At 40.5% G+C, this 12,293-nt stretch overlaps 1 long non-coding RNA gene across 3 annotated transcripts in view; it reads left to right on the forward strand.

The window, feature by feature from the left end:
* LOC123615513 (uncharacterized) overlaps positions 1 to 12,293 on the forward strand; it is a 168,872-nt gene that overhangs the window by 129,713 nt on the left and 26,866 nt on the right. Inside the window, exons 8-9 of one of the 3 annotated variants that reach the window (XR_012509155.1) lie at positions 1,812 to 2,677; positions 4,109 to 10,903. This is a non-coding gene — a long non-coding RNA (uncharacterized LOC123615513). Of the gene's footprint in view, positions 1 to 1,811; positions 2,678 to 4,108; positions 10,904 to 12,293 lie in introns of those variants that run through there. The other 2 variants (XR_012509156.1, XR_012509154.1) reach the window with 2 other exon arrangements.

Here is a 12,293-nt window from a genome sequence, read left to right on the forward strand (position 1 = left end):
TCAAGATTTGGTTTTTCACAAAAAAATTATAATGATAATAAAAAATTTAAAAAGATTTGTAATTTTCAAAAAAGCTTTTCAGGTATAATTGACGTATCATAGACTGCATAGATTTAAAGTATACAACTTTGATCAGTTTTTACCTATGTACACATCTGTGAAACCATCATCACAATCAAGGTAACAGATTTTTCTAACACTCCAAAACTTGTGTCCCTTTGTGATCCCTCCCTCTCCCTCTCCCTGCCTTCTCTGCCGGCTTCCACTGATCCACTTTGCCACTGTAGATTACATTGTCTAGAATTGTATACAAATGTAATCATATGGCATGTACTCTTTTTTTGGTCTGGCTTCTTTCACTTAGCATAATTATTTGGAAAACTAGATGTAAAATGTTCAATTAAATCATATTTTACATGTGATCGAACTTATTAGACATAAAAAACATGTATTTAATTACATGATACCATATGCACTGTAAATATTAACAGTGAAAATGATGCTCAACTTTTTAAGTATAATTTGCCTCAGACTAAAACTTTGTAGTAACCAAAGACATTTTTCTTTTTTTTTTAATTAATTTTTTTTAATTGAGTTATAGTCAGTTTACGATGTTGTGTCAATTTCTGGTGTACGGCACAATTCTTCAGTCATACATGAATATACATATATTCATTTTCATATTCTTTTTCACCATGAGCTACCAAAAGATATTGAATATATTTCCCTGTGCTGTACAGTATAAACTTGTTTATCTATTTTCAAAGCCATTTTTCTTTAAAGTTATAAATAGAAGGCAAGTGATCCGTGAAGTTTACCAACAAGCCTATATTTAAGGGAATATAAACAAGACATTTGGTTAAAAAAAACTTTCCTCTCACCAAAATATGTGACCAAATCATATGGGAAATAAAGCTGAAAAGCAGCTGTTAGGAGATGCTGAACAAGAAGAGAAGGGTCCTGCTGAATTCCTCTAATAGGCTCAGTTAGACCGAAGGCAGCCCCCTGGATACCCACACACCAGGGTGCACGGATACACTCGTTGACGCGTGTGTAGACGAACGCTACACCATTTTTCTTCCATAAATTGCTTGTAGCCCAGATTAGTTCAGCAATTGCTCCACATTACCATCTAGTTTTCTTCAGATACCTAAAAAGGATTAAAACTGAAAGTAATTTTAAAATATCATTATAACCGAACCTCAGAACTACTTAATTGTGCAGATAAAAAGGCAAACCCAGGAGTGTCACAAAATCACATCTTGTAACTTTTTTAAAAAGACTGTTTCACATACAGCATGATATATACATAGGAGGCACTCTGCGTATTTTTCAAGTGAATGAAACAAACTTTCTGCTCTGTGACCGCGTCTTCTCTGGTATTGTGTCCCCTCCCTTGGGCGAACCGGACAAGCCAGTGTTTTCACTTTGGTCAGGATAACGTAACGCTTAATCGGATTGCAATTTTTGTTAAATTCACTAGTATGTTTTTCTTTTTTAATGTGTGTGCGTTTATATTTTAATCATTTTCTTTGGTTTCACATAACCTAGACTTTTAAATTGTTTTGGAGAAGGAGTAGGTGACTGCTTTCCATTTCTTCGTTTCTGGCTTATGATTTTGCACATTGAACAATCACAGCTCAGGAGAGGACGTCTTTTACTTCACAGTTCCATAGGGCCTAGTACCATGTACCATGTAGCAAGCCACAGTGGGTTAAACCTGGTCCATATTACCTTCCTGTCAAGTGTGGCATGCTGTGTAAATTTTCCCATTGTACCTCCACTAACCATCAGCCATTGTTTTCTTTCAGACGTATTAGCTCCCGCACATCGCGAGAATGGAGTCCTGTTATCTTGTGCTGACTGGGAATGCTGTGGCAGCTGGGCGTTTTGTACGTGCTATAGTGCAAGTTGTCTTTTTCTTGTCAAATGCTTTGCCTAGTTTTCATACTGTGACCATCCTTTCTGGATATTTTTATCTTGGATCTGATAATTTTCCAAATAATTTTTTTTAAGTGTAACCCTTCAGAGAACCTCATTAGGCATGTACCTCTGCGTACCTACATGGTAAACTCCCACTTATGTGGGAAGTAGTCTAGCATCCTTTGAAACTCTAGTGTGGAAAATAACAAGAGTGAAAGCGGCTTTTGTTTTCTGAGTAAACACGCATGCCGTTTGGCTTACCTAAACAGGATGTGAGTGGTACTGATTTTGTTCAGGCACCTTTAATGTCCCATTTTATTTGCAAGTAGATGAAATTGAAAGAAAGAAAACTCAATCCTTCCTGGGATTTCCTCGTAGAGTTTTCTCACAGGTTGTAGCCAAGACGCCACAGAGCTTAGTTTAAAGAAATGATAACAACAGAGGATAGCTTTTAAGTATCAGTTAAACCAAGGTAATGATATAGGTCATGTCAGGGTTTTTGTTTTGTTTTGTTTCAATTCTTCAAAGAACAGTCCTGTGTGACTCTCTGATATCAACCACCGCAAAGGCCCAAGGGCGTATTGATGGCTCTTCCCGCCTCCCCCACGCTGTAGGCGTGGGCCGCAGAAGAGGGCAGCATCCTTCAGAGTGGCCCCTCCATGTCCACGTGCTCCGCTCTTCAGTTGACCTCCTGAATCCTCTCCATCCTGCTGTACGGCTTACTCCTATTCAATAACTCCTGATAGAAAAACTGGTAAGTCGGCAGTGCGTATGTAAGCTGGATTTCCCAGCTTTGCCTGGAACATGGTGCTCAGCAGAGGAGTGGAAAATCAATTTAAAACAATAAATAGGGAAAGCAAAAAAAGTAAACAAAACGTGGAAGGGCGAGGCGTGTTCTGATGAGTGACTAAGCAGGCAGCTTCCTCTGAGCCCTTTAAAGAACGTTTTTTTTTTTTAATTCAAGTATAGTCACTTTACAATGTTGTGTCCGTTTCTGGTGTGCAGCATAATAGTTCAAGAATGATTTTTTTAAAAGCCATTCTTCCCTATTAGTTCCTAACTGGAAAGCAAACCAACTTGTTTGAACAAAAGGCTGATAAATAGGTAAAACACAAATGTGTGTGGTTTATTTTTTAAATGCAAAATATGTTCTTCCCATAGTCATAATCTCTGAAATGGGCATCTTCTGCTAAATGTTAAAATAAGCAACTTACACTCATTCATGTCCATGTAGATCGCTTATCTATAAATTAGACCCATACGCTAAGTCCTTTAAGCATTGTATAAGATATCAATTTATTTCTTTCATTAGTTGCCATTAAGTTTATTGTAAGATGACACCAGTTACAATTTTTGAACACCTAACATGCTTCAGGCACTCACACCACCAGTAAGCTTGCTGTTGCTCTGGCTCTGGTGGTGTTTTCTTTCCCTCTTAAATGTACATTCCAGGAGAACAGGCCACCTTCCCCTTTAGTCCCCAGCTCAGTGCTATGCTCTTAATTAATGCTTAGTAAATACTGAGTTGACTGAGTAGTAGTGTGAGAAGTCAATATAAAGTTGCCACGAGATGACAAACCTCAGACATGGTATGAGTAGAAATTCCTGCTCTATGGAGAGAACACGGGGAACCTTGAAACGAATGCCTTGCTCAGGGACATACTGGCTACATGACCTTGGGCAAGTTACTTGGCTTTTCTGAGCTTCAGTTTCTTTAACAAAATGAGGATGATAATAAGTACCTTGGGATCCTTGCAAAGGGTAGAGATAAATGATTATAAGCGGCTTGCCTGGGGCTGGCCCACAGCCCTGAATTCATGATGTTATTATTCCTGCTTTAAAGATGAGGAGATCAAGGGGGGCGATGTAGAAGTACCTCTCCCACCATCACACCACCGTTAAATGCTGGGGCCAGGTGTCCAACCCAGCTTTGTCTGACTTTGTATGCAGTGTTTTGAGATTCTCTGTATTGCTCTTGCATTTGAATGAATACAAGGGGGTCAAAACTGAAGGCAGGGTTACAAATTAGTATCTTTCAGATTTGACCATGACCCACAGTGTTACACTGTAGACCCTGAATACACACAACTGTACAAAACAGTTGAACTTTTGCTGCATGAGCTGCACTCAGATATTTTCTACTCATTTCATTCTATTTCATGTTAAAAAAAAATTCTGGTTGTAGTTGAGCTGAACAGCCCACTAAGGAGGTGTCACAGGAATATTTGGGACATAAAACCTCAAGCATGAGTCACCTGGCATCAAGGAACCCCCTCCCCCACCTCAAGAGTGAGGACAATTTCCTTTTCTGTCCCTGGCCTCAGTCTCCTTATCTGGTCGTGGTTCTTGCCCTAGTGGTCTTGCTGGGCCATGGGGTGCAGAGGACTGACCCCACATGGCCACAGGCCTGTGTTGCTCCAGTGGTTGGGACTGGCCGACCAGGTAGCTCTGGAGACCATGCGATGGCCTCCTGCTACAGGACATCAGTGCCTTTCCTGAGGACGCTCGTTTGCCTGGCTTTACACAGGACGGGAAGAAACCGAGACGAGTGGAAGAGTGCTTCCTCTGAGGCCGCAAAGCAGGTGCCAAAGCAGATGGTCATAAATGCAAACAGTACAGAGGAGTAGAGAGAAGAAAGCCCTGGAGATAGGGTGGTGAACCAAACATAGTTCTTGCCTGTGAATTCCTGGAGCGCACCTGCGACAACTGAAAAAACAAAACAAAACGAAACAAAACCCCAAAACAAGAACAACTAAGTAAGATAATGAGGCCACAAGAGTATTAGAAAAAGGCTGTTTAAAGGAGATCAAGTATGGCTGCTTTGTTTAAGCCCAGTCAAGGCCTTGGAGACCTCTTGTCATCCTTCACCAGCCGGTCACAGGAACTGTGCACGTTGCCGCCAAGGACTAGAGGATGAAGTCTGGGAGAACTGCTGGTGGAGAGACTGGGAACAGCTCCTGTCCAAACTCAGAGGCTGCTTTAGGAAGGGGGGAAATTTGAGGAAGACGGGTTTACCAGGCTTGTTGACACTGGGGAGCAATGTCACAGTGAGTAGAATATTTGGCTCCTGACCAGACCATGAGGCTGGAAATTCTTAAACTGTACTGACCAACCTGGAGCAATACCTGGCTGCTATTTCAAACCCAAGGTAGTTGGAAAGGGTGAAGGATTTATTCCAAAAAACTCACCCCTTTGGGGCAGGAAATATGAGTATGGACTCTGGAGAATAACACTGCAGGGAAACTATTTCACAATCATAATGCATGTATAAATCATATTAAAACTAAATTGCCACTGTATTTGGAAACGCTATCCACCAAGTGCTATTTATATAAAACATTTCTCCACTCAGGTTAAGTGTATGGAGGTGGGGGACTGGCTTTCTCTTTAGATGTGACTTTGTGCTCATTCAAAATGTTTTGAGTACTTTGACCTTTACAAAAAAGGAAAAGCTGCCAGTAAATGTCTCCGTGTTGCCACTAATTTGACCCTTCTGATTCCTGGCTTGTAGAAAGATGTAACATTGAGATTTTTAAAAAAGCTTGCTATGACCCACTAAATTGATTTGATGCCTCACTAATGGATCACAAACTACATTTTGAAAAATGATTAGGTGATTGTTAGAGTCATCCACGTAAGGACCGATTAGGTATAACTAAAATACTAACAGTGAGAATGAGAGAAACAGGTGCAATAATTACCTGGGAAGTTGAATCAGCAGGTCCTTAAGGTTGTTTGAGGAGAACAGAGAGTAAGGAGTTTGCCAGGTTGGATAACCTCGTACCATTCTTTGGATAGGAAGCATGGGAGGAAGAGCTATTTTGATGGAAAATAAAACCTACTTTGGAAATATTGAGCGTGTGATGCCTAAGGACATCTAGACAGGGATGTCTAGCAGGCAGTTAGAAGTGTGAGTTGGAGACAAGGAGAGAAATCTGGGCCAGGGGTATAGATTCATCAGCATGTAGATGGCGAGCGAAGTTATGGCAACAGACTTGACAACCTAGGGGACCAGTCGGGAAGGTGGGCCAAGAGTGGAGCTCTAAGGATTAGCTGAAGGAAAGGCAGAAGGAGAGAGGAGATGGAGAGATCCCCGAGAGCTAGAAGGTAAAAGAGAAGGGCCTTTGAATAATACTCTTTAGTTACCTGTGCTCAAGATACTTGCATGTCAGTAGCACCAAGGTGCAGTAGAGCGTGGCTGGAAGAAGGCGATTGGCAACCTGGTTTGCCCCAGAGTCCTGGAACAAGAGTAAGAGGTAGTCCCAAGACAACCTTCACCTCAGCTGGCAGGTTTCTTCCTCTCTGAGCTAGACGATCTCTGTGGTGTTTAAATTGGAGCAGTGAGTGGATGGATGGAGAGTATCAGAAGATATGACAATTAACCCATTCATTGATTCAAAAAATATTTGTTGAGTTTCTGTGATGTTCAGTTACTGTTTAGTCACAGGGATGTAACGGTGAACCAGACAGATTATAAAAGCTGACATTGCAGTGAGGGAAACAGACCATAAACAAGTAAACAATTTAAGTTACGGTGCATTTTCAGGTACTGATAAGAACTATGAGGAAAAATAAAATTGGCCAGGGGAGGATAGAATGACTTTTTTAGGTAGTTGTTAGAGCTGAATGAAGCGAGGATGCTTTAATGCAAAGAGCTTGCTGAAGAGCATGTCTGGAGCAGGGACAGCAAGTGCAAAGGTCTTGAAGTGACTTGACACATCTGAGAACCACTAGGAAGGGAAACATTCAGTGAAGCAAGTGCAAAGAGAGAGCTGTAGATGTGAAGCCAGACCAGCTTGGTCCTTGTTGGCCATGCTAAGGCCATTGGATTTCTTTTGCAATAGGGAAGCTATGGTAGGATTTTGTACAGGTGAATGGCTTAATCTGATTTATGTTTTTAAAAGTTCACCTTGGTGCTTACGTAGACCATAGAGGATAAAATCAAAGCAGGGAAACTGGGTAGACATTAATGGTTTCAGTAATCCAGGTGAGAGACAATTGGGTTGGATTAAAACAGTCAATTGGGAGGCGGAGCTAACTAACCTTACTTGAGAATCCACCATCTCCAGGCTTAATTGTAAGTACTTTATATATGTTAATGTTATTTCAGCAAACGCCCCTGTGAGGGAGGTGCTATTAGTATCTCCATCTGCCATATGAGGAAGCCCAGAATTGCACCCCTAGTAAGTGTTAGAGGTAGGCTTCAGACCCAGGAAATCTGGCTCCAGATCTCACCTGCTTAGTCTTCATGCTACACAAAAATCAGGATACTTTTTTTTTTTTTTTTTGGTAGGGGACGGTATACCTCAAGTGGTAGAGCAAATGCTTAGCATGTATGAGGTCCTGGGTTCAATCCCCAGTATCTCCTCTAAAAATAAACAAATAAACCTAATTCTCCCTCCCCCCCAAAAATAACAAAAAAATGTAAAAACTCAGAATGCATTTTGAAGGTACAGTAGGCAGATCTTGATGGATTTGATGCTGAGTATGAAAGGAAGAACAAGAATCAAGGACGACCCCTTGAATGCCTTAGAACCTCTGTGTGAACCATTGTGTGATATTTAATACTATGGAGAAGACTAGGGGAGGGGAGAGGAGGGGAACCAGAGTTCTGCTGAGAACACATTACTTTCAAGAGGCCACACAGGCAGCCAGGTAGAGACCTTTGGTGGACACTCAGAGCCTTCTGATCCTTGACAAACAACAGCTCTGTTTAAATATAAGGAAGTGTAATGTTAGAGAAGCATTCTGCTGGGATCAGTCCATCAGCCTTTTCACGTATTCTTAGTCAAAAGGCAATTCCCATCTGGAGAATTGAGTAGGATGTTTTACTAACAATGCAGCCACACATGCAAGTCAGCCAAGATCTCACTTTTTTCAGCAGTCTGTCAGCAAATGTTTTTAATAAGAAACTCCCAGAAATCTCACCACCTCAGACCTCAAGTCGGAGCACTATGTACTGCAACCCTTAACTTCAGGGGCGTCTAAGAGAGCAGATCCTCCCAGCTAGAGAATTACAGCTGGCTTTGGCATCACCACCCACCGCTGCCTGTCGGTCACTGAATCTTGCCTGCACAACACATGAGATTGCACAATCCCAAACTTGCTCAGATTTACAAAATACTGTTCCCTTGTCTGCATCCTCCCAACTTCAGTATTTGCTTTCTCACTTTACCTGACTTCAGATGAACCAATCCCTTTAGACAGGCTTCAAACTCAAGATTCACCCTCCTGGTCCTGCCTCCTCCTTCCTGAGCAGAGCCTGAAGGCTACTGAGCACTCACTTTGCCAGAAATGCCATCTCTCTTGATCAGTGAGGTGGGTGGTTTCACAGGGGTATAACTTTTTCAATCCTCATCAAACTATACACTTAGATACCTCAATTTTAAAACACCTCAAATTGAAAAGGACATTATGCTCGATGCTTTTAAATTAAAAAAAAAATTTTTGTCCTCAAGAAGCTTATAATCTAAAGAAGGTATAAGGTCAAACAATAGCTGATGACATCAAAGTGCCAAATGAGTATCCCCCAAATAAATGTCATAGAAACCAAATAGTAAAACAAACAAATAAACAAAACAGAACAAAACAAACCTTACAGAGAAGAGGGCCCTTGATTTAAGCATTAGTGCTTTAGTGGATTGAAGAAACAGAGAGAAGGAAGATTCTAGGCAAGGGAAATATTACAAGCAAAGGTACACAGGTGGAAACAAAAGGAAATTCGGGGAGACAGTGAGTAGATCAGCCTGGATTTATTCTGAGAAACAGTGAAAAATAATATTGAGCAGGACTTGATTCATCAAGGCTCTTCATTGCCAAAATAAGAAGTTTAGAAAGTGTTGTGTGGGCAGCAAGGGGCTCTGGAAAGTGGTGGAGCAGAAGGAGGGCACAACCTATGTTTTTTAAAGGAAATCTGCTCACCCCTCAACATTCCCCTGCAGAGTCACTGGTTTCTGTGACTCACAGTTTGACACGTAGAATATTTTCAACATGTCCTCCTTCACAAGGCCCTCTGGGACATGGGCCGAAGAAAAATGTCCCAGCTCTGGGTGCTCAGATTTTTCACGCTGCCATGGCTGTGTTTTCCTTTCATTCTAGACCTTTTTCTGTCTTTACTCCAAGTTCTGTTCCAAGTGTATCTTCACATTTTCTTCTTGACTTGCCTTTTCCATCCACCTTTAATATGTCTAGGGACTTGTGTCAAGTGCCCTTCAGGCTCATCTATTCTAATTGCTTTTACTAAGGCACTTCTGTGGTAGAGAAGGAAGAAACCCCCTCAGTCCTTATTTTCCTTAACTCTTTAGCTACATTGATACTGGTGAACTCTTTTTTTTTTTTTTTGTAGATTTATCTTCTTCCTTGGCTCTATTAAAGGCATGACCCTAGTTCTCCTCTTGCTTCCCTGTGTGACTTTCTCTGTCTCTCACTAGTTTTTCTAATATTCCAACATCCTCAAAGGAAGCCATTCCTCTACTCTCTGTCATCATCCTTCGCTTCTTCTGCCCTTTCTACCAGGCCACCTTATCCATAGCTACATCTTTGATGGTCCTCTCTGTGCAGAAGGCTCTGAACATGGATCTTCAAATGACTGATGTTTGTTTCAGCCCAGATGCCTATCTAGCAATTCAGTCTCAACGTGTCCCCAAACAAACCCATTACCTTTCCTAAGATTGCCTTCCTGGTGACTTTTCTGCTTTTGTGAATGGCATCATTGGGTAACCCTACATCTACTTATTATTATTATTATTTTACTAAAAAGGTACTCATGAAAACTTTGAAATAGCCTACAAATCTCTCTTCTCTATATTTCTTGCCAATATTTGGACTTCTCCAGCCAATCAATAGTCTGTCTTATTGCTCACATGTTATTTGCATTTATCTCTTTTCCCTACTCTCCCTACTGCCAACTGGGTCAAGCCCTCATCCTCTCTAAAATGGTTCATTTTAAATTCCATAAAGAAGCTTACTTGAATCCACCCTACATACTGCTACAGAAATATTCTTCTTAAGACATTGTGCTACTCCTCTACTCTAAATCCTTCAGTGATTCCCATTTGAAGAAATAAAGCCAAATGCCTTTCCCCCAAATGTGAGGCTCTCTGTGTACTGAATCCAATCTACCTCTCCAGGTCTGTCTCACCACTCTCTTTACCCTGTCATCTGCCCAAACTCAACAACTTGCTCTTTCCTGGACATTTCTCACACTCCCTACCCCCATGCTTTTGCTTACACCACCTGCCGTGATTAGATACTCCAGTTGAAACTCCTTCATTCGACAAGGTCCAGCTTGAATTCATGTCATACCAGCTACAAAATGACGGAAATGGGCCTTCGTAAGAGGCTGGATAAGGCTACGTGTACTTTCCATACACTGAAGAACCGAGTGCCGTGCCAGGACAAACTGAGTTTTCAATCAATGAATGTAGAAATGTTATCTGGATGTAAATATACCTTCTTTTACATCTCCAACTGAGTGCCAGTGTTTTTTTAATAGGACACATTTTCTTACCTTTTAAAAATTAGTTTTAAATCCATGAATGCATTTCCATCATAAAAAGGAAATGAAACAGTTGGTAAAGTGCTAAAGGTCTCTTGACCAATTCCAGTCTAGTTCTCTAAAAAGGGAATTACCGTCAGCCACATTATGTGTGTCTTTCCAGATCTGTTTCTGTGCATTCATGTCCCTATACACACAAGTAGTTACATATGTTCTGATAAGAATGCTGAATTCTAAATTTAAAAATCAGTTTACACATAGATAAAAAATATGTATAATCACTATCATTCTTTTAATTATTTAAAATATGTAGGGGTACCCAATAATAATGTTACCTTTATTGGGCATTTACCCTGCCAGCCACTTTTCTAAGTGCTTCAGGTAAGTGAATCCTTACAGCCATGAGGTAGCTACTATTATTATCCTCCTTACAGAGATGAAGAATTGTAGCTCATCAAGGTTTAGTAACTTATTTGGAATCATCCTTCCAGCTCACAAGTAGAAGAACTGGAACTCTGACCCAGGAAGTCTGGCTCCAGAGCTTGCATCCTTAAATACTCCACTCTATTTGTGCATGGATTCCATCCACAGAGGCAGGAAACTGTTAACTGTGCATATTCCTGTTAAATAATTCAGTGCTTGTTATATACAACAGCCAAGACATGGAAGCAACCTAAATGTCCATCTACAGATGACTGGATAAAGAAGTTGTGGTATATTTATACAATGGAATACTACTCAGTGATAAAAAAGAATCAAATAATGACATTTGCAGCAACATGGATGAACCTGGAGATTGTCATTCCAAGTGAAGTAAGCCAGAAAGAGAAAGAAAAATACCATATGATATCATTCATATATGGAATCTGAAAAAGAAAAAAGAAAAAAGAGGACACTAATGAGCTCATCTACAAAACAGAAACAAACTTGCAGACATAGTAAGCAATTTTATGGCTACTAGGGGAAAAGGGGGTGGGAACGGATAAAGTTGGGTGTTTGAGATTTGCAAATGTTAACCACTATATATAATAATAGATAAAAAACAAATTTCTTCTGTCTAGCATGGGGAACTATATTCAATATCTTGTAATAACCTTTAATGACAAAGAATATGAAAACGAATATAGGCATGACTGGGACATTATGCATACACCAGAAATTGACACATTGTAACTGTACTTCAAAAAAAAAATCAGTGCTTGTGATTATATCCTCGTGGCTTCTCTTCCAGCATGATGGTAGGTACTCCATTTGTGGGTTCAAATCCCCCTAACTGCTCACACTTCAGATGACTGCTTGGTGGTACTGCCTATCATACTACTCAGCTGACTACACAGAAAGGGAGAGGAGATCAAAATTAAACAGCAGCTTGTTTATACTCATCCTTCCCACCAATGTAAGCTCCAAAAGAGTAAGGACCACGTCCTTCTTGCCCACCACCACAACCCCCATGCTTGACATGTAGTGATCAGTCAATAAATATGTTGAAATGAATAGAACTGTACACAGTTGACCAGGGAGCTCCTGAATCAGTGTGTTCTCCATTCCAAAAATTGAGGGCTGGTTGTGAAAGCCATGGGTGGAAGAGAGGACTGAAGAGAAAAAGCTAAACTGGTTTTTTATTCTTCTCATTTTTATCAAGTACATACATATGGTAGAAGGATAAAATGAAAGGATGGATAAGGAAAGGCAACAATCCCCTGCTCCACCTCTCCCCACTGCCAGTTACTTTCCCAGGGCAATCACTTGAAACTTTTCCTATTCTTTGTTCTTCTAGTGGTGAGCTCCAAATCTTTAAATATGTCTATGTCATTATTTCTTAATTAATCAACTTTAGACATTATCATTACCTTCCACTGAGAAATACAAAGAT

Source organism: Camelus bactrianus, chromosome 9, assembly GCF_048773025.1.
Source record: "Camelus bactrianus isolate YW-2024 breed Bactrian camel chromosome 9, ASM4877302v1, whole genome shotgun sequence".
Taxonomy (NCBI): Eukaryota; Metazoa; Chordata; class Mammalia; order Artiodactyla; family Camelidae; genus Camelus; species Camelus bactrianus.